This window comes from Triticum urartu, chromosome 5A (assembly GCF_056163025.1).
Source record: "Triticum urartu cultivar PI428250 chromosome 5A, HENAU_Tu73, whole genome shotgun sequence".
Classification (NCBI taxonomy): domain Eukaryota; kingdom Viridiplantae; phylum Streptophyta; class Magnoliopsida; order Poales; family Poaceae; genus Triticum; species Triticum urartu.
In genome coordinates this window covers 25,991,406-26,013,345 of record NC_141877.1, presented here as the reverse complement: position 1 = coordinate 26,013,345, position 21,940 = coordinate 25,991,406, and the positions used below count along the sequence as shown (strand labels likewise).

Below are 21,940 nucleotides of genomic sequence, written 5' to 3'. Positions count from 1 at the left end.
GGAGTATACCACACCACCTTCGCAGGAACCCTCTTCCTGGGGGGCTCACCGTCAACATCACCAGGCTCATCTTGTCTGATCTTATACTGCAATGCACCGCATACCGGGCATGTGTTCAGATCCTTGTATGCACCGCGGTAGAGGATGCAGTCATTAGGGCATGCATGTATCTTCTCCACCTCCAATCCTAGAGGGCATACGACCTTCTTTGCTGCGTATGTACTGTCGGGCAATTCGTTATCCTTTGGAAGCTTCTTCTTCAATATTTTCAGTAGCTTCTCAAATCCTTTGTTAGCCACAGCATTCTCTGCCTTCCACTGCAGCAATTCCAGTACGGTACCGAGCATTGTGTTGCCATCTTCGCAATTGGGGTATAACCCTTTTTTTGTGATCCTCTAACATGCGATCGAACTTCAGCTTCTCCTTTTGACTTTCGCATTGCGTCCTTGCATCGACAATGACCCGGCGGAGATCATCATCATCAGGCACATCGTCTGGTTCCTCTTGATCTTCAACAGCTTCACCCGTTGCAGCATCATTGGGCACATCGTCTGGTTCCTCTTGATCTTCACCAGCTCCCCCCGTTGCAGCATCACCGTATTCAGGGGGCACATAGTTGTCATCATACTCTTCTTCTTTGCCGTCTTCCATCATAACCCCTATTTCTCCATGCCTCGTCCAAACATTATAGTGTGGCATGAAACCCTTGTAAAGCAAGTGGGAGTGAAGGATTTTCCTGTTAGAGTAAGACCTCGTATTCCCACATTCAGTGCATGGACAACACATAAAACCATTCTGCTTGTTTGCCTCAGCCGCATCGAGAAACTCATGCACGCCCTTAATGTACTCGCAAGTGTGTCTGTCACCGTACATCCATTACCGGTTCATCTGCGTGCATTATATATAATTAAGTGTCCAAATTAATAGAAGTTCATCATCACATTAAAACCAAAGTGCATACATAGTTCTCATCTAACAACATATAGCTCTCTAGAGCATCTAATTAATTAAAACATACATAGAAACTATGTAAAACATTTCAATGCGAAAACAAATGCGATCATAATCGCAACCAAGGTAACAATTGATCCAACGGCTACCAAGCCTCGGTATGAATGGCATATTTTCTAATCTTTCTAATCTTCAAGCGCATTGCATCCATCTTGATCTTGTGATCATCGACGACATCCTCAACATGAAACTCCAATATCATCTTCTCCTCCTCAATTTTTTTTATTTTTTCCTTCAACAAATTGTTTTCTTCTTCAACTAAATTTAACCTCTCGACAATAGGGTCGGTTGGCATTTCCGATTCACATACATCCTACATAAATAAAATCTATGTCACGTTGGTCGGCATAATTTTCATAAACAATAAATGAACCAATAGTTATAAAGATAATATATATACCACATCCGAATCATAGACAGGACGAGGGCCGACGGGGGCGGATACCAAAACCATCGCACTATATAAGATGCAATAATAAAAGTAAGAAAATAATACAAGTATCTATGTAAACATACAAGTAAGAATATTTTTCCTTTCAGAAAGAAGATAAGAACAAGAGGCTCACCACGGTGGTGCCGGCGATGAGCTCGGCGCGGGTGATCGACGGCGGTGAAGACGGGGACGGGGCGTGACGGACCGCTAAACCTAGACAAATATTATGGAAAATGGAGCTTGGAGGTCGAGCTTGGAGAGGAGAAAGCTTAAGTAGTGTGGCTCAGGCATTCCATCGAACACCTTGTGTGCATAGGAGGTGAGCTAGAGCACCACCAAGCCCTCTCCCCCTCGGCCAGAGAAAAACAGAGCACTGGGGTGCTCTGTTCGTGAGCGAGGGGTATATATAGGCACCTCATTGGTCCCGGTTGGTGACATGAGCCGGGACTAAAGGGGAGCCTTTGGTCCCGGTTCAAGCCACCAACCGGGACCAATGGTGGTGGGCCAGGAGCGAGGCCCATTGGTCCCGGTTCATCCCACCAACCGGGACCAAAAGGTCCAGATGAACCGGGACCAATGGCCCACGTGGCCCGGCCGGCCCCCTGGGCTCATGAACCGGGACCAATGCCCACATTGGTCCTGGTTCTGGACTGAACCGGGACTAATGGGCTGACCCGGCCTGGACCAAGCCCTGTTTTCTACTAGTGTAACCATTAGGGTTTACGGTGACTCGGGGTCGACGGAGCCACCTAAGCCTAACCATTAGGGTTTACGGTGACTCGGGGTCGACGGAGCCACCTAAGCCTAACCATTAGGGTTTACGGTGACTCGGGGTCGACGGAGCCACCTAAGCCTAACCATTAGGGTTTACGGTGACTCGGGGTCGACGGAGCCACCTAAGCCTAACCATTAGGGTTTACGGTGACTCGGGGTCGACGGAGCCACCTAAGCCTAACCATTAGGGTTTACGGTGACTCGGGGTCGACGGAGCCACCTAAGCCTAACCATTAGGATTTACGGTGACTCAGGGTTGATGAAGCCACCTAAGCCTAACCATTAGGGTTTACGGTGACTCAGGGTCGAGGAAGCCACCACTACAAGAAACCTGTTAATCTGTGACGAATTTGTGGTGACGTTCCTATAAACTGTCATGAAAATCGTCACATATTAGCAAGTGGTGCATGGGCCTCAATTGTACTGCCTTTATGACGGACATCGAGGGACCGTCATGGAAATTGTCATGGATCGACTAGCTAGGCCTAGCCTTTTACTTCTTGATCCATGATTGGACCGTCATGGATGGCTCCTGATGATGTGTCGTGCATGCCCTTTGTCTGGCCCACATGTCAGTTGGAAGCAATCGACGTGTAGAAAAAAAAGAGCAAAACTGTGAAGGAGCGCGCGCGAAGGAAAATTTTAAGTCACGAGCGCGGGGAGTGAAATTGTAAGCCAACCCATTTAACTACAGAGTCCACACCAGCCTAACCCTAGTTACCTTTCTCCCATCTCCCGTACCAACCATAGCCGCCGCCACTTCACCTTCCTCCTCTCGCCGCTCCATGTCGGTGCCTGCACCGACGGGCCGGCCCCGAACCACACCGCGTCGAGCCCCTCCACATCTATACCGCCCGGGACTCCTCCCCATTCCACGGCTCTCCCCATTCAGATCGGCCCCTCGAGTTATTGCATCCCAGTCATACCCCTCGATCTGAGGCGGCAGCGGTGGCGGGGGGACCAACTGCCGGATTTGGATGGCCCTAAGGTCGCTGGCGGCGTGCATTGATCCAGCTCCATCTGGCGGCGAGCTGAGGTGAGGTACAACCGTACAGGAGGTGGCAACACAGCCACGGATGCAGAGTACATTGGCGACCTGTGGCTCGGTCAAATTGTCCGTCAGCCGCCCCACCGTCGCTCCCCTCATCATCGTGGTCGTCTTCTCCATCCGCGGTGCGCAGCCTCCTCTATGCGTCGCCGTTCACCTTCTCCAACCGGAAAGACCCAGTACGTACCTCTGCACCGGTCCCATACCCTACCGTTCCCCTCTGCTCGTCTCCGCTAATATAAGGTTTATTGGAGCTCTGCAGAGGAGTACAGAGTACCACCAGGACGAGCAAAACACTTGGGGCAGAACACCGGCCATGGATTGATCTAGCCGTACCTGTTAAAGGATGGCTGGAGGCCTCGTTGGCCATGTTGAACCAGTACAGAGAAAACATCTGGGCGTCTACCTTGTTCGACATTAAAACGAACAGCAAGGGCAGAAGCACCACTGAGGGTTACTCGTTCATTACTGATTGTTTGTGATTTGTTCCTTTCTAGTCACATTGTGAAGCACATTCATTTTTTGTACTGCAAACAAAAAGTATTAGGCAAATCTCCGTTCTTGTTGCAGTTCAAGCATTGTTTTGTACTTGTACACTTATAATTCAGAGTAATGGCCTGCAAGATTTATCCTGTCAGCTTTTAGTATTAAGAAACTCATACCATTTTATATCTAACTGAAGAAAAACTCATATTTGCAGATTCTGTAGGTAAATTTTACTGCAGTGTCCAATGTTTCTGCATGCACATAATGGTGATGGATCCCACACCGGTCAGTGCATCTAATGGTCTTTGTACAGCTAAAAACATTTTTCACTTGGTGATGATATCTGCACTGCCCTTGCCTGCATAATTTGAATATCTCACATGGACTAGAAACATTTTTTTACTTGGTGATGATATCTGCACATCCCTTTCCTGAACATGCCCTTTATGTTATTCATACACTTTACTCAAGCATCTATTTGCCCTTATGTTCTGCTAGGGCTCAATGTTTTCTGGAAGTAAGCTTGACTGAAAATACACGTAATTCAATGCTTGTTCTTCTAACTAAAAATTCAGTTCATGATTCTGGTCCTATACTTACTGAAATGATTACTATAGAGGTCAAAAAGCTTTCAAATTCAAGAATAAGGAGAGTATTTTCTGTTTTCTTTCCGCCAATTTCTTTTCATATAAATATGACATTTATTGTTTATAGTTAATGGGCTTGTTTTAGCTATGCAGTTTTCAACCTATATGATTTCTGGTTATTGGATAATAAACTTTCATGTAGCTCTCGACTGCCCACACATGTAGCTGTACAATTTAATCTCTAGATACATCATACATGCAAATTCTATCTCCCTGTCTCCTTCTATAGGTACCTAAAATACTTGACAAAGAAGCGAAATGACAAACAAGCCGCTTGAAGTTCCATGTGCTGTGTCAAATCTTATTTTTTTGTACAATGAATCAGAACTCTTAGTGCTCTAATTCCTGTGCAATGCTTTGTGCCAAAATCATATAATTGCAATGTACTTAACTGCTACTTAGCGACTTGAAAAGGCAACAATCTTGAAAAATCTAATGAAGAAGATAACATTTATTTTGTGGTGCACCCATTTTTCTTGTTGTGCACATGTAGATAGATGACTAGTTACTCTGGATTTATTTCGGAGCTCGCTGTATTACTTATATAGTTTTGTATGTGTTTTGGATTTTATGCAAGTTTTTAGCAGGAATTACTTGGGTCTGAATAGCTTCCTGAAAGCATTGGTGATGTATTGTTGGAGATTAAAATCAGCTAGCAGCGCATATTTTAATGGTAGTCATGTTACTTGATTTTTTTTATAAAATGCTTATAGTGATTTCTAGGTATGCATGTGTCATTTTGATATTAGTGGAGGACTGAAAATATGCTTCATGACAGACATGTTGACTGAAATATACATATTTAATAATATTTCATGTTCTTTGTTTTAGTAGGACATTTATTTCAATGATCTTAGTAAAGATTTGTTCTATCCACATATAGTAACTGATTGATGCCCTAATTTTCCAGGATAGATATTCCACCAACCATCTCACTCTTAATATTTATATTTGACCTATTTTTGTGTTCTTTTTGCATGCCAAATCCTTTTCTGCCTGCTGCTAAAATGTGCATGTTAATTGAAATATCTGATGTTGCTGTATATTGTTCCCTGCACTTGTCATTTTTTTGCGGGTGAGCTAATTAGTGTCATTTTAAATAGAGGTTTGTCTGAATGATTCCCATAATAGATTTCTCATGTCGATAGTTCTCACATTTTTTTCTGCTATTCTTTTGCAGGTAATTGAGATAGAACAGAAGACACTTGAGTTTGGTTTAGAAGGGTTACTCCACTTGGATAGCACAGTGATACTACTGTCAACACGATACACATATTATGTGTATCTAAATGTCCAGTGTGACTGATTTGTAATTTTAATATGTTATTTTGATCAGAATTTTGTAGTTGTGCACTCCAGTATTGTTTTTTTTTGCTAAATAGAGATTATTTACTTCTTTCATGTGGATCAAATATTTGGCATGCTGGGCCGAAGATGGGTTGGACAAGCCAAGGCCAATAATAATCTGGAACATGCTAGTATAATTAATGTGTACAAAATGCAAACTAGAAAGAATATAAAATATTAAATAAATGCATGAAGGCCCAATCCACCATGATGCCACATCAGCTGCCACGTCATGTACATCCATGACGGATAGGTTTGTCATGAAGTTTTGGGCTTGTTCAGGGCCGGACGGGCCTAGGGCAAATCGATGACGGCCAAAAATCCGTCATGGAGTGCACATTATCAAATTATGACGCGATATACATGACAGGTTACAAATCCGTCATGGACGCCCATCCATGATAGTTTTTCACTATTTTGTGACGGACTGATACTGTCATGGATTAACAAATTTCTTGTAGTGCACCTAAGCCTAACCATTAGGGTTTACGGTGACTCGGGGTCGACGGAGCCACCTATGCCTAACCATTAGGGTTTACGGTGACTCGGGGTTGACGGAGCCACCTAAGCCTAACCATTAGGGTTTACGGTGACTCGGGGTCGACGGAGCCACCTAAGCCTAACCATTAGGGTTTACGGTGACTCGGGGTCGAGGAAGCCACCTAAGCCTAACCATTAGGGTTTACGGTGACTTGGGGTCGAGGAAGCCACCTAAGCCTAACCATTAGGGTTTACGATGACTCGGGGTCGACGGAGCCACCTAAGCCTAACCATTAGGGTTTACGGTGACTCGGGTCGACGGAGCCACCTAAGCCTAACCATTAGGGTTTACGGTGACTCGGGGTCGACGGAGCCACCTAAACCTAACCATTAGGGTTTACGGTGACTCGGGGTCGACGGAGCCACCTAAACCTAACCATTAGGGTTTATGGTGACTCGGGGTCGACGGAGCCACCTAAACCTAACCATTAGGGTTTATGGTGACTCGGGGTCGACGGAGCCACCTAAACCTAACCATTAGGGTTTATGGTGACTCGGGGTCAACGGAGCCACCTAAACCTAACCATTAGAGTTTACGGTGAGGTTTAGGGTTTAGGGTTTAGGGTTTAGGGTTTAGGGTTTAGGGTTTAGGGTTTAGGGTTAGGGTTTAGGGTTTAGGGTTTAGGGTTTAGGGTTTAGGGTTTAGGGTTTAGGGTTTAGGGTTTCTCCTCTACCGCTCGGCGACCCTCGACGACCCTCGTTCCCGATAAAATAAAGAGGAAGAAGAAGAAAAAAAAGAGGAGAAGAAGAAAGGAATAGAGGAGAAAAGAGAAAATAGAATATATATATTCTAATTTTCTCTTCTTCTCCTCTATTCCTTTCTTCTTCTCCTCTTCTTTTTCTTCTTTTTTCTTCTTCTTATTTATTTCTCCTCGTCTTCCTCTCCCCTCTCGGCGACCCTAGACCCCCTCTCGACCCTCGACCCCTAGGCAACCGTCGACCCCTCTCTTTTTTTTCTTCCTCTTCTTTTTTATCCTCTTCTTCCTCTACCGCTCGGCGACCCTCGACGACCCTCGTTCCCGGTAAAAAAAAGAGGAAGAAGAAGAAAAAAAAGAGGAGAAGAAAGAATAGAGGAGATCTTCTCCTCTATTCTTTCTTCTCCTTTTTTTCTTATTCCTCTTCTTTTTTTATCCTCTTCTTCCTCTCATGTTCGACGACCCTCGACCCCTCGGCGACCCTAGACCCCCTCTCGACCCCCTCTTCTTCTCCCTCTTCTTCCCCTTCTTCCCCGCCTCTCTCATGAATGTCCGACGTCCCCCCTCCCCCCTCATCATCATCTATCATCCCCCCTCTCATGTTCGACGACCCTCGACCCCTTGGCCGCCCTCTCGACACACCCACGACCTAAAATGACCTAAAATGAAAATAACCTAAAATTCACTAAAGTTATCGATGACCCTCTCGACACACCCACGAATAAGAAAATATATCATCTTCTTCATCTCCTCTTCTTTGCATATTCACATAGCCACATACACATACATAGCCACATACATATTCATCTATGAATAAAAAAACATCATAGGTACAATTCATATCGACATTTATACATACATGAAAAAAATTATATGAACATCGTGAACAAAAAGATCATCGAGCAAAATTATTTTCCATGAACATACATATAGCCACATTCATATAGAACTTTTCCATATATGAACATATATAGATGATTTTCTAAAAATGTAACTTTTGCATATATGAACATATATACACAGAGAAAATACATGCATATATAGCCATATCCATAAACAGAGAGCAGCGGCGGCAATGGGTGGCATCGTCGGCGATGGGGATGGGAAAGGGGGGAGCTCACTGGGGGCGGGCGGCGACGGGGAGAGGAGGCCAGCGACGGGAAGGAGGACGGCGGGCTCGGGGATGCCGGCGACGGGGACATCGTGCGCGGGGCGGCACGCGGTGACGGGGACGATGGGCTCGGGGTGGCACACGGCGACGGGGACGGCCGCGGGCTCGGGGTGGCACACGGCGACGGGGACGAGGAGGCGGGGCTCGGGGCAGGGCGGCCGGCGACGGGAAGGAGGGCGCGATGATGACGACAACGACAGGGCGCGGCGACGGCGACGGGGCAGGGCGCAACGACGGCAAGCACGCGGGGATGGGGCAGGGCGCGGCGACGACGACGAGGAGGACGAGCAGCCTGGCGGCGTCGGCGATGGGGAATGGAGTAGTTGGCGAAAATTTCCTAAGTGTGGACTTATATAGCAGAGCCTTTAGTCCCGGTTTGTGGTAGCAACCGGGACTAAAGGTGGGCATTAGTCCCGGTTGGTGCCACCAACCGAGACCAAAGGCCTCTTTTCAGCAACCCAAAGGGCGGGAATCGGCGGCCTTTGGTCTCGGTTGGTGGCACCAACCGGGACTAAAGGGGGGCATTGGTCACGGTTTGTGCCACGAACCGTGACCAATGCCCTCCTTTAGTCCCGGTTGGTGCCACCAACCGGGACCAAAGGCCTTGTGCGGCTGCTGCGTCGAAAGTTTAGTCCCACCTCGCTAGTTGAGAGGGGTGCGCAGTGTTTATAAGCCCCACTGCCGCACCCCTCTCGAGCTCCTCTCCATTGCAGGCTTACGGGTCTAATTGTCACTGCAATACCTGTGGGCCTACTGGGCCTCCTGCGGGCCTGAATCCTGGCCCTTGGATGGGTTTCTAGTCGTATTCAGGCCGTGGGGGCCCAGTAGGTGGCATTTTTTTTTATTTTTTTGTTGCTTTATTTATTTTCTTTTGTTTTTTGCTTTATTTTTTTTAATTCTTTATGCTTTTAGTTTTAGAAAAATTATAAACTTTTTGTTAATGCCATTAGTTTTCAAATTTGAAAACACTTTTTTTGTTTTTTTGTTTCTTTGTTGCTTTATTTATTTTATTTTGTTTCTACTTACAACAAAATACTTATTGTTGCTATTTTTTCCAGTTTTTTGTTTTGTTTTCTGCATTATTTATTTTCTTTTGTTTTTTGCTTTATTTTTTTATTCCTTTTGCTTTTAGTTTTAGAAAAATTATAAACTTTCTGTTAGTGCCATTAGTTTTCAAATTTGAAAACACTTTTTTTACTTTTTTTTGTTTTCTTTGTTGCTTTATTTATTTTATTTTGTGATTAACTTTACTATAGGAATAGTTTTTTTTCCTGTTTTTTGATTTGTTTTTTGCATTATTTATTTTCTTTTGTTTTTTGCTTTAATTTTTAATTCTGTTTGCTTTTAGGTTAGCAAAATTATAAACTTTCTGTTAGTGCCATTAGTTTTTGAAAAATTATAAACTTTCTGTTAGTGCCATTAGTTTTCAAATTTGAATAGTTAAAATTTGAATTCTTTGAAAATTGTTTGAATCACAAGTTTGTGATTAACTTACTAAAAAAATGAGAATAGATGCGCTTATAGAGAAAATTCAACCTAAATTCCTAGTAAATTTCTATGAATTTCAGAGAAATTCACTATGAATTTAGGTTAAACTTTTCTCTATTAGGGCATCTATTTTCACTTTGAGAGGTGCTCAACAAGGCAGAGAGGGAAGGGCTTATAAACCGGTGTGAGCCCCCTTCGGTTGGCGAGGTGCGACTAAACTCTGCCCGCAACGAGGACCAACCCTTTAGTCCCGGTTTGTGGCACAAACCGGGACTAATGGTCATGGGCCAGGGGCGAGGAGCAAAATTATAAACTTTCTGTTAGTGCCATTAGTTTTAGAAAGTTGAAAGTTAAAAGTTGGCATGGGCCAGGGAAAAATGGTCATGGTATTACGAGGGCCGAACCATAAGACATGAAAGCATTTCAAATGAACTCTGAAAAAATTGAAAGTTGGCAATGGTATCATAATTTCACCCACATAGCATGTGCATGTACAAAACGGACAATGGTAGCATGTTCGTGTGTTACAAAGTTGGCATGGTATCATCATAATAGTTGCGGGAGAAAGTCTTCACTTTTTCTTCGCTTGTGTCATTTGCTTATTGCGCCGTAACCATGGATAATCTTCATTGTTTATCAGGATGCTTGGGTCAGCCTTGACATTGAAGGGAGGAATTTCATGAAACTTTTCATAATCTTCAGACATGTCTGTCTTGCCGTCCACTCCCAGGATGTCCCTTTTTCCTGAAAGAACTATGTGGCGCTTTGGCTCATCGTATGATGTATTCGCTTCCTTACCTTTTCTTTTTCTCGGTTTGGTAGACATGTCCTTCACATAGATAACCTGTGCCACATCATTGGCTAGGACGAACGGTTCGTCAGTGTACCCAAGATTTTCCAGATCCACTGTTGTCATTTCGTACTGTGGGTCTACCTGTACCCCGCCGCCTAACAGATTGACCCATTTGCACTTAAACAAAGGGACCTTAAAATCAGGTCCGTAGTCAAGTTCCCATATGTCCACTATGTAACCATAATATGTGTCCTTTACGCTCTCGGTTGCTGCATCAAAGCGGACACCGCTGTTTTGGTTGGTGCTCTTTTGATCTTGGGCGATCGTGTAAAATGTATTCCCATTTATCTCGTATCCTTTGTAAGTCAATACAGTCAAAGATGTTCCCCTGGACAACAAGTACAACTCATCACAAACAGTGTTGTCACCTCTGAGACGTGTTTCCAACCAACTGCTGAAAGTCCTGATGTGTTCACATGTAATCCAGTCGTCGCACTGCTCTGGGTGTTTGGAGCGCAGACTGTTCTTGTGTCCATCCACATACGGGTCACCAAGGTAGAGTTCTGTAGAACTGTGTAGTGTGCTTGAGACCAAGAATATCCATCCCTGCATATTATTGAGTCTCTTCCAAGAGTGCCTTTTCCAGTCAGTCTCCCCTCATACCGCGATTTAGGGAGACCTATCTTCTTAAGGCCAGGAATGAAGTCAACACAAAACCCGATAACATCCTCTGTTTGATGGCCCATGGAGATGCTTCCTTCTGGCCTAGCACGGTTACGGACATATTTCTTTAGGACTCCCATGAACCTCTCAAAGGGGAACATATTGTGTAGAAATACGGTCCCAGGATGACAATCTCGTCGACTAGATGAACTAGGACGTGCGTCATGATATTGAAGAAGGATGGTGGGACCACCAGCTCGAAACTGACAAGACATTGCACCACATCACTCCTTAGCCTTGGTACGATTTCTGGATCGATCACCTTCTGAGAGATTGCATTGAGGAATGCACATAGCTTCACAATGGCTAATCGGATGTTTTCCGGTAGAAGCCCCCTCAATGCAACTGGAAGCAGTTGCGTCATAATCACGTGGCAGTCGTGAGACTTTACGTTCTGAAACTTGTTCTCTGGCATATTTATTATTCCCTTTATATTCGATGAGAAGCCAGTCGTGACCTTAATACTGAGCAGGCATTCAAAGAAGATTTCTTTCTCTTCTTCCGTAAGAGCGTAGCTGGCAGGACCTTTATACTGCTACGGAGGCATGCCGTCTTTTTCGTGCAAACGTTGTAGGTCCTCCCGTGCCTTAGGTGTATCTTTTGTCTTCCCATACACGCCCAAGAAGCCTAGCAGGTTCACGCAAAGGTTCTTCATCACGTGCATCACGTCGATTGAAGAGCGGACCTCTAGGTCTTTCCAGTAGGGTAGGTCCCAAAATATAGATTTCTTCTTCCACATGGGTGCGTGTCCCTCAGCGTCATTCGGAACAGCTAGTCCACCGGGACCCTTTCCAAAGATTACGTAGTGTAAATCATTGACCATAGCAAGTACGTGATCACCGGTACGCATGGCGGGCTTCTTCCGGTGATCTGCCTCGCCTTTGAAATGCTTGCCTTTCTTTTGACATTGATGGTTGGTCGGAAGAAATCGACGATGGCCCAGGTACACATTCTTCCTGCATTTGTCCAGGTATATACTTTCAGTGTCATCTAAACAGTGCGTGCATGCATGGTATCCTTTGTTTGTCTGTCTTGAAAGGTTACTGAGAGCGGGCCAATCGTTGATGGTCACGAACAGCAACGCCTTAAGGTTAAATTCCTCCCGTCTGTGCTCATCCCACGTACATACACCGTTTCCATTCCACAGCTGTAAAAGTTCTTCAACTAATGGCCTTAGGTACACATCAATTTCGTTGCCGGGTTGCTTAGGGCCTTGGATGAGAACTGGCATCATAATGAACTTCCGCTTCATGCACATCCAAGGAGGAAGGTTATACATACATAGAGTCACGGGCCAGGTGCTGTGATTGCTTCTCTGCTCCCCGAAAGGATTAATGCCATCCGCGCTTAAAGCAAACCATACATTCCTTGGGTCCTTTGCAAACTCATCCCAGTACTTTCTCTCGATTTTTCTCCACTGCGACCCATCAGCGGGTGCTCTCAACTTCCCATCTTTCTTTCGGTTCTCACTGTGCCATCGCATCAACTTGGCATGCTCTTTGTTTCTGAACAGACGTTTCAACCGTGGTATTATAGGAGTATACCACACCACCTTCGCAGGAACCCTCTTCCTGGGGGGCTCACCGTCAACATCACCAGGCTCATCTTGTCTGATCTTATACTGCAATGCACCGCATACCGGGCATGTGTTCAGATCCTTGTATGCACCGCGGTAGAGGATGCAGTCATTAGGGCATGCATGTATCTTCTCCACCTCCAATCCTAGAGGGCATACGACCTTCTTTGCTGCGTATGTACTGTCGGGCAATTCGTTATCCTTTGGAAGCTTCTTCTTCAATATTTTCAGTAGCTTCTCAAATCCTTTGTTAGCCACAGCATTCTCTGCCTTCCACTGCAGCAATTCCAGTACGGTACCGAGCATTGTGTTGCCATCTTCGCAATTGGGGTATAACCCTTTTTTTGTGATCCTCTAACATGCGATCGAACTTCAGCTTCTCCTTTTGACTTTCGCATTGCGTCCTTGCATCGACAATGACCCGGCGGAGATCATCATCATCGGGCACATCGTCTGGTTCCTCTTGATCTTCAACAGCTTCACCCGTTGCAGCATCATTGGGCACATCGTCTGGTTCCTCTTGATCTTCACCAGCTCCCCCCGTTGCAGCATCACCGTATTCAGGGGGCACATAGTTGTCATCATACTCTTCTTCTTTGCCGTCTTCCATCATAACCCCTATTTCTCCATGCCTCGTCCAAACATTATAGTGTGGCATGAAACCCTTGTAAAGCAAGTGGGAGTGAAGGATTTTCCTGTTAGAGTAAGACCTCGTATTCCCACATTCAGTGCATGGACAACACATAAAACCATTCTGCTTGTTTGCCTCAGCCGCATCGAGAAACTCATGCACGCCCTTAATGTACTCGCAGGTGTGTCTGTCACCGTACATCCATTACCGGTTCATCTGCGTGCATTATATATAATTAAGTGTCCAAATTAATAGAAGTTCATCATCACATTAAAACCAAAGTGCATACATAGTTCTCATCTAACAACATATAGCTCTCTAGAGCATCTAATTAATTAAAACATACATAGAAACTATGTAAAACATTTCAATGCGAAAACAAATGCGATCATAATCGCAACCAAGGTAACAATTGATCCAACGGCTACCAAGCCTCGGTATGAATGGCATATTTTCTAATCTTTCTAATCTTCAAGCGCATTGCATCCATCTTGATCTTGTGATCATCGACGACATCCTCAACATGAAACTCCAATATCATCTTCTCCTCCTCAATTTTTTTTATTTTTTCCTTCAACAAATTGTTTTCTTCTTCAACTAAATTTAACCTCTCGACAATAGGGTCGGTTGGCATTTCCGATTCACATACATCCTACATAAATAAAATCTATGTCACGTTGGTCGGCATAATTTTCATAAACAATAAATGAACCAATAGTTATAAAGATAATATATATACCACATCCGAATCATAGACAGGACGAGGGCCGACGGGGGCGGATACCAAAACCATCGCACTATATAAGATGCAATAATAAAAGTAAGAAAATAATACAAGTATCTATGTAAACATACAAGTAAGAATATTTTTCCTTTCAGAAAGAAGATAAGAACAAGAGGCTCACCACGGTGGTGCCGGCGATGAGCTCGGCGCGGGTGATCGACGGCGGTGAAGACGGGGACGGGGCGTGACGGACCGCTAAACCTAGACAAATATTATGGAAAATGGAGCTTGGAGGTCGAGCTTGGAGAGGAGAAAGCTTAAGTAGTGTGGCTCAGGCATTCCATCGAACACCTTGTGTGCATAGGAGGTGAGCTAGAGCACCACCAAGCCCTCTCCCCCTCGGCCAGAGAAAAACAGAGCACTGGGGTGCTCTGTTCGTGAGCGAGGGGTATATATAGGCACCTCATTGGTCCCGGTTGGTGACATGAGCCGGGACTAAAGGGGAGCCTTTGGTCCCGGTTCAAGCCACCAACCGGGACCAATGGTGGTGGGCCAGGAGCGAGGCCCATTGGTCCCGGTTCATCCCACCAACCGGGACCAAAAGGTCCAGATGAACCGGGACCAATGGCCCACGTGGCCTGGCCGGCCCCCTGGGCTCATGAACCGGGACCAATGCCCACATTGGTCCTGGTTCTGGACTGAACCGGGACTAATGGGCTGACCCGGCCTGGACCAAGCCCTGTTTTCTACTAGTGTAACCATTAGGGTTTACGGTGACTCGGGGTCGACGGAGCCACCTAAGCCTAACCATTAGGGTTTACGGTGACTCGGGGTCGACGGAGCCACCTAAGCCTAACCATTAGGGTTTACGGTGACTCGGGGTCGACGGAGCCACCTAAGCCTAACCATTAGGGTTTACGGTGACTCGGGGTCGACGGAGCCACCTAAGCCTAACCATTAGGGTTTACGGTGACTCGGGGTCGACGGAGCCACCTAAGCCTAACCATTAGGGTTTACGGTGACTCGGGGTCGACGGAGCCACCTAAGCCTAACCATTAGGATTTACGGTGACTCAGGGTTGATGAAGCCACCTAAGCCTAACCATTAGGGTTTACGGTGACTCAGGGTCGAGGAAGCCACCACTACAAGAAACCTGTTAATCTGTGACGAATTTGTGGTGACGTTCCTATAAACTGTCATGAAAATCGTCACATATTAGCAAGTGGTGCATGGGCCTCAATTGTACTGCCTTTATGACGGACATCGAGGGACTGTCATGGAAATTGTCATGGATCGACTAGCTAGGCCTAGCCTTTTACTTCTTGATCCATGATTGGACCGTCATGGATGGCTCCTGATGATGTGTCGTGCATGCCCTTTGTCTGGCCCACATGTCAGTTGGAAGCAATCGACGTGTAGAAAAAAAAGAGCAAAACTGTGAAGGAGCGCGCGCGAAGGAAAATTTTAAGTCACGAGCGCGGGGAGTGAAATTGTAAGCCAACCCATTTAACTACAGAGTCCACACCAGCCTAACCCTAGTTACCTTTCTCCCATCTCCCGTACCAACCATAGCCGCCGCCACTTCACCTTCCTCCTCTCGCCGCTCCATGTCGGTGCCTGCACCGACGGGCCGGCCCCGAACCACACCGCGTCGAGCCCCTCCACATCTATACCGCCCGGGACTCCTCCCCATTCCACGGCTCTCCCCATTCAGATCGGCCCCTCGAGTTATTGCATCCCAGTCATACCCCTCGATCTGAGGCGGCAGCGGTGGCGGGGGGACCAACTGCCGGATTTGGATGGCCCTAAGGTCGCTGGCGGCGTGCATTGATCCAGCTCCATCTGGCGGCGAGCTGAGGTGAGGTACAACCGTACAGGAGGTGGCAACACAGCCACGGATGCAGAGTACATTGGCGACCTGTGGCTCGGTCAAATTGTCCGTCAGCCGCCCCACCGTCGCTCCCCTCATCATCGTGGTCGTCTTCTCCATCCGCGGTGCGCAGCCTCCTCTATGCGTCGCCGTTCACCTTCTCCAACCGGAAAGACCCAGTACGTACCTCTGCACCGGTCCCATACCCTACCGTTCCCCTCTGCTCGTCTCCGCTAATATAAGGTTTATTGGAGCTCTGCAGAGGAGTACAGAGTACCACCAGGACGAGCAAAACACTTGGGGCAGAACACCGGCCATGGATTGATCTAGCCGTACCTGTTAAAGGATGGCTGGAGGCCTCGTTGGCCATGTTGAACCAGTACAGAGAAAACATCTGGGCGTCTACCTTGTTCGACATTAAAACGAACAGCAAGGGCAGAAGCACCACTGAGGGTTACTCGTTCATTACTGATTGTTTGTGATTTGTTCCTTTCTAGTCACATTGTGAAGCACATTCATTTTTTGTACTGCAAACAAAAAGTATTAGGCAAATCTCCGTTCTTGTTGCAGTTCAAGCATTGTTTTGTACTTGTACACTTATAATTCAGAGTAATGGCCTGCAAGATTTATCCTGTCAGCTTTTAGTATTAAGAAACTCATACCATTTTATATCTAACTGAAGAAAAACTCATATTTGCAGATTCTGTAGGTAAATTTTACTGCAGTGTCCAATGTTTCTGCATGCACATAATGGTGATGGATCCCACACCGGTCAGTGCATCTAATGGTCTTTGTACAGCTAAAAACATTTTTCACTTGGTGATGATATCTGCACTGCCCTTGCCTGCATAATTTGAATATCTCACATGGACTAGAAACATTTTTTTACTTGGTGATGATATCTGCACATCCCTTTCCTGAACATGCCCTTTATGTTATTCATACACTTTACTCAAGCATCTATTTGCCCTTATGTTCTGCTAGGGCTCAATGTTTTCTGGAAGTAAGCTTGACTGAAAATACACGTAATTCAATGCTTGTTCTTCTAACTAAAAATTCAGTTCATGATTCTGGTCCTATACTTACTGAAATGATTACTATAGAGGTCAAAAAGCTTTCAAATTCAAGAATAAGGAGAGTATTTTCTGTTTTCTTTCCGCCAATTTCTTTTCATATAAATATGACATTTATTGTTTATAGTTAATGGGCTTGTTTTAGCTATGCAGTTTTCAACCTATATGATTTCTGGTTATTGGATAATAAACTTTCATGTAGCTCTCGACTGCCCACACATGTAGCTGTACAATTTAATCTCTAGATACATCATACATGCAAATTCTATCTCCCTGTCTCCTTCTATAGGTACCTAAAATACTTGACAAAGAAGCGAAATGACAAACAAGCCGCTTGAAGTTCCATGTGCTGTGTCAAATCTTATTTTTTTGTACAATGAATCAGAACTCTTAGTGCTCTAATTCCTGTGCAATGCTTTGTGCCAAAATCATATAATTGCAATGTACTTAACTGCTACTTAGCGACTTGAAAAGGCAACAATCTTGAAAAATCTAATGAAGAAGATAACATTTATTTTGTGGTGCACCCATTTTTCTTGTTGTGCACATGTAGATAGATGACTAGTTACTCTGGATTTATTTCGGAGCTCGCTGTATTACTTATATAGTTTTGTATGTGTTTTGGATTTTATGCAAGTTTTTAGCAGGAATTACTTGGGTCTGAATAGCTTCCTGAAAGCATTGGTGATGTATTGTTGGAGATTAAAATCAGCTAGCAGCGCATATTTTAATGGTAGTCATGTTACTTGATTTTTTTTATAAAATGCTTATAGTGATTTCTAGGTATGCATGTGTCATTTTGATATTAGTGGAGGACTGAAAATATGCTTCATGACAGACATGTTGACTGAAATATACATATTTAATAATATTTCATGTTCTTTGTTTTAGTAGGACATTTATTTCAATGATCTTAGTAAAGATTTGTTCTATCCACATATAGTAACTGATTGATGCCCTAATTTTCCAGGATAGATATTCCACCAACCATCTCACTCTTAATATTTATATTTGACCTATTTTTGTGTTCTTTTTGCATGCCAAATCCTTTTCTGCCTGCTGCTAAAATGTGCATGTTAATTGAAATATCTGATGTTGCTGTATATTGTTCCCTGCACTTGTCATTTTTTTGCGGGTGAGCTAATTAGTGTCATTTTAAATAGAGGTTTGTCTGAATGATTCCCATAATAGATTTCTCATGTCGATAGTTCTCACATTTTTTTCTGCTATTCTTTTGCAGGTAATTGAGATAGAACAGAAGACACTTGAGTTTGGTTTAGAAGGGTTACTCCACTTGGATAGCACAGTGATACTACTGTCAACACGATACACATATTATGTGTATCTAAATGTCCAGTGTGACTGATTTGTAATTTTAATATGTTATTTTGATCAGAATTTTGTAGTTGTGCACTCCAGTATTGTTTTTTTTTGCTAAATAGAGATTATTTACTTCTTTCATGTGGATCAAATATTCGGCATGCTGGGCCGAAGATGGGTTGGACAAGCCAAGGCCAATAATAATCTGGAACATGCTAGTATAATTAATGTGTACAAAATGCAAACTAGAAAGAATATAAAATATTAAATAAATGCATGAAGGCCCAATCCACCATGATGCCACATCAGCTGCCACGTCATGTACATCCATGACGGATAGGTTTGTCATGAAGTTTTGGGCTTGTTCAGGGCCGGACGGGCCTAGGGCAAATCGATGACGGCCAAAAATCCGTCATGGAGTGCACATTATCAAATTATGACGCGATATACATGACAGGTTACAAATCCGTCATGGACGCCCATCCATGATAGTTTTTCACTATTTTGTGACGGACTGATACTGTCATGGATTAACAAATTTCTTGTAGTGCACCTAAGCCTAACCATTAGGGTTTACGGTGACTCGGGGTCGACGGAGCCACCTATGCCTAACCATTAGGGTTTACGGTGACTCGGGGTTGACGGAGCCACCTAAGCCTAACCATTAGGGTTTACGGTGACTCGGGGTCGACGGAGCCACCTAAGCCTAACCATTAGGGTTTACGGTGACTCGGGGTCGAGGAAGCCACCTAAGCCTAACCATTAGGGTTTACGGTGACTTGGGGTCGAGGAAGCCACCTAAGCCTAACCATTAGGGTTTACGATGACTCGGGGTCGACGGAGCCACCTAAGCCTAACCATTAGGGTTTACGGTGACTCGGGTCGACGGAGCCACCTAAGCCTAACCATTAGGGTTTACGGTGACTCGGGGTCGACGGAGCCACCTAAACCTAACCATTAGGGTTTACGGTGACTCGGGGTCGACGGAGCCACCTAAACCTAACCATTAGGGTTTATGGTGACTCGGGGTCGACGGAGCCACCTAAACCTAACCATTAGGGTTTATGGTGACTCGGGGTCGACGGAGCCACCTAAACCTAACCATTAGGGTTTATGGTGACTCGGGGTCAACGGAGCCACCTAAACCTAACCATTAGAGTTTACGGTGACTCGGGGTTGACAGAGCCACCTAAACATAGGCTTCCAATGCATGATATAACATAACCATCTAATTATCCAGTGCTAACATAACCATCAAATAGTCTTCCAATGCTAACATAATCATCAAAACCTAGTGCATGAGAAATCATAATCTGAAGTCTAGCAAGCATAACACAGAATATTTGATCTAGCAAACATAACACACATAACGCACAATACTTACGACAGTTCAACATATTATAAAGTACACAACCATTGTTCACAATACATAGTGGAGTTTAGATGCATAGTTCATCCTTTTCTCACAAAAGGATGAAAAGCATATCTACTACATACATACATAGCCATAGTTCATCTTAGAGAAGTTCACATTTAGTAGAGCCATACACTACACAACCATCATGCCCAAAAGGTCAGCATTGCCCACTACTCTCATATTCATTTTCTTCACTTCTCTAAGATGGCCTGGATCCCCTTGATCTTCTCCTTCAGCTTCTCCTCTGCCCTAATCAGCTCAGCAATCTGAAGCTCTAGCTGCCCCTTCTCTTCACCATGCTTTTCCTTCCCCTTGAGAAAATCAGCAACCTGAAACTTCAACTCTAGCTTATCTTGGGTGAGCTTCTCCTCAGACTTTGTGAGCTCTGCATTCTTCAACTCCAAGTTCATCTTAGCTTCAGTAAGCAATTGCTTATCAGTAATATGCTTCAACTTCAGGTTCTGGATGACTGTAGCTTGAGCTCTTGTCAGGTTCAGTAGCACATCATAATTCTGCTTAAACTTCTCAAACTCTGCATCTTTCTTTGCCATCTGTGCATTCATATCAGCCACCAGTTCACTTCTGCATTCATGCTGATATGTAATGGCAGACTTCTGCATCTTTGTATCCTCTTTTGATCTTTTCTTCATGATTTTAGGACATTAGCCTGCCATGTTACCTAAGAAGAAGCAATTGTCGGGTGCTGAAACAAGAAGGAAAAAGAAAGAAAGTGATCCGAAAATTCTACCATTGAAGGATTCTTTGAATAAGTTCTTTACATCTTCAAGCAATGTTGATGTCATTGAAGAACAGGGGCAAGAAACTACTCCCGAAGAAACCTTTTTTGAAGCACTGAAGTATTATTGTTGTCGATGGAGTCAGTCTAATTTGGTTCTTATTTGAGGTAATTAATCATGTCATGTTAGTTTCATTTTGCGATTTTTTAGTATTATTGTTGTTGATGGAATCAATTCAAATTTGGTTATTATTGTTCTCGATGAAGTCATTTGAATTATTATAGTCAAATTTTAAACTAAAGATGTGTGACTAAAAGTTACTCTTAATAAGTCATATATATAACGCACACGCATACATATATATGGTCTTAGGACTTAGGACATAGGGGCCCATGTTGTCGAGTTCGCCTAGGCCTCCCAAAACATAGGGCCGGCCCTGAGTATCATATACTAGTATTATGCATATGATACTAGTATATGATACTATATCCCTAATGCATAATATCATATGTTGATATCATAAAGGATTACATTTATTGTCATGCATGACACAAAGCAGCACATCATTTAATATGATACTCAAGCCTCTATTTCTTCATTTAATTCTATACCACTCATCAAAATTGCTTAGTTGACATGCATTATACTACCTATGATACTCCCATTACGGATAACCTAAGTTATATATTATTGATCTTACGCGAAGATTTGTGTAGAAATCAGCAGGAGATTGCACAACAAGGATACCACGGAATCATCTGCAAAAAAAGCTGATGTTCGAAGCCAACCTGCAACGAATCTCCATGCTGATCTGATCTGATCTGCATGCATGCACACAGAATTAAGCAAGTTGACTCCAACTACTGCCGATTTTCAGAATAATTATGAGGGAATCTTATCATCTTCTTGCTCATCTTGTCTGAATAGTTGTTCTACCAATGATGATGCTACTTAGGCAGAAATCATCGACACACAATGCAGACAGTACAATTGCAATTGCAATTTGCAGATAGCTGACAACTTAATGGCGAGTAGGAAGCAATTAGCTCCATCGATCCGTGTCAGATCAACAGGTGATTAGCCTGCTGCCTCGATTGATGTGGACTATTCTCGTGGGAATTTAAATGCACAATTATTTCAGACAAGGTAGTACAATTATTCCTGCATCTGCCCAACCTGGTCCATAGATGAGCTTGACATTAAATAATTTAGCAAAAAACTATTTCTAGATGTTCAAAAATTGTGACAAAAAATGTGACGCGTACCTTTTAAATGATAAGAATGTTTGTAACTTGTCATGGTAAGTAGAGACGTCTCTTTTCCTAGCTAGCTCTAGATTGTGATCAATGGACGTAGGATGCATTTTTGTCACAACTGCGGGATGCTGGAATTTTACACCGAACAATTTAGGTCTGCTATCTTCATTGCAGGAACCA

General features: G+C 44.2%; 2 long non-coding RNA genes across 2 annotated transcripts; both read left to right on the top strand.

The window, feature by feature from the left end:
* The first annotated feature begins 2,978 nt into the window (after positions 1–2,978).
* Positions 2,979–5,777, top strand: LOC147967697 (uncharacterized). Its single transcript, XR_015603190.1, has 3 exons — positions 2,979–3,445; positions 3,529–5,072; positions 5,580–5,777. It is a non-coding gene; the product is annotated as an uncharacterized LOC147967697 (long non-coding RNA).
* A 9,892-nt stretch (positions 5,778–15,669) lies between these two features.
* Positions 15,670–18,459, top strand: LOC125555483 (uncharacterized). The gene is made up of 3 exons (XR_007304723.2): positions 15,670–16,136; positions 16,220–17,763; positions 18,271–18,459. It is a non-coding gene; the product is annotated as an uncharacterized LOC125555483 (long non-coding RNA).
* The last annotated feature ends 3,481 nt before the right edge of the window (positions 18,460–21,940 follow it).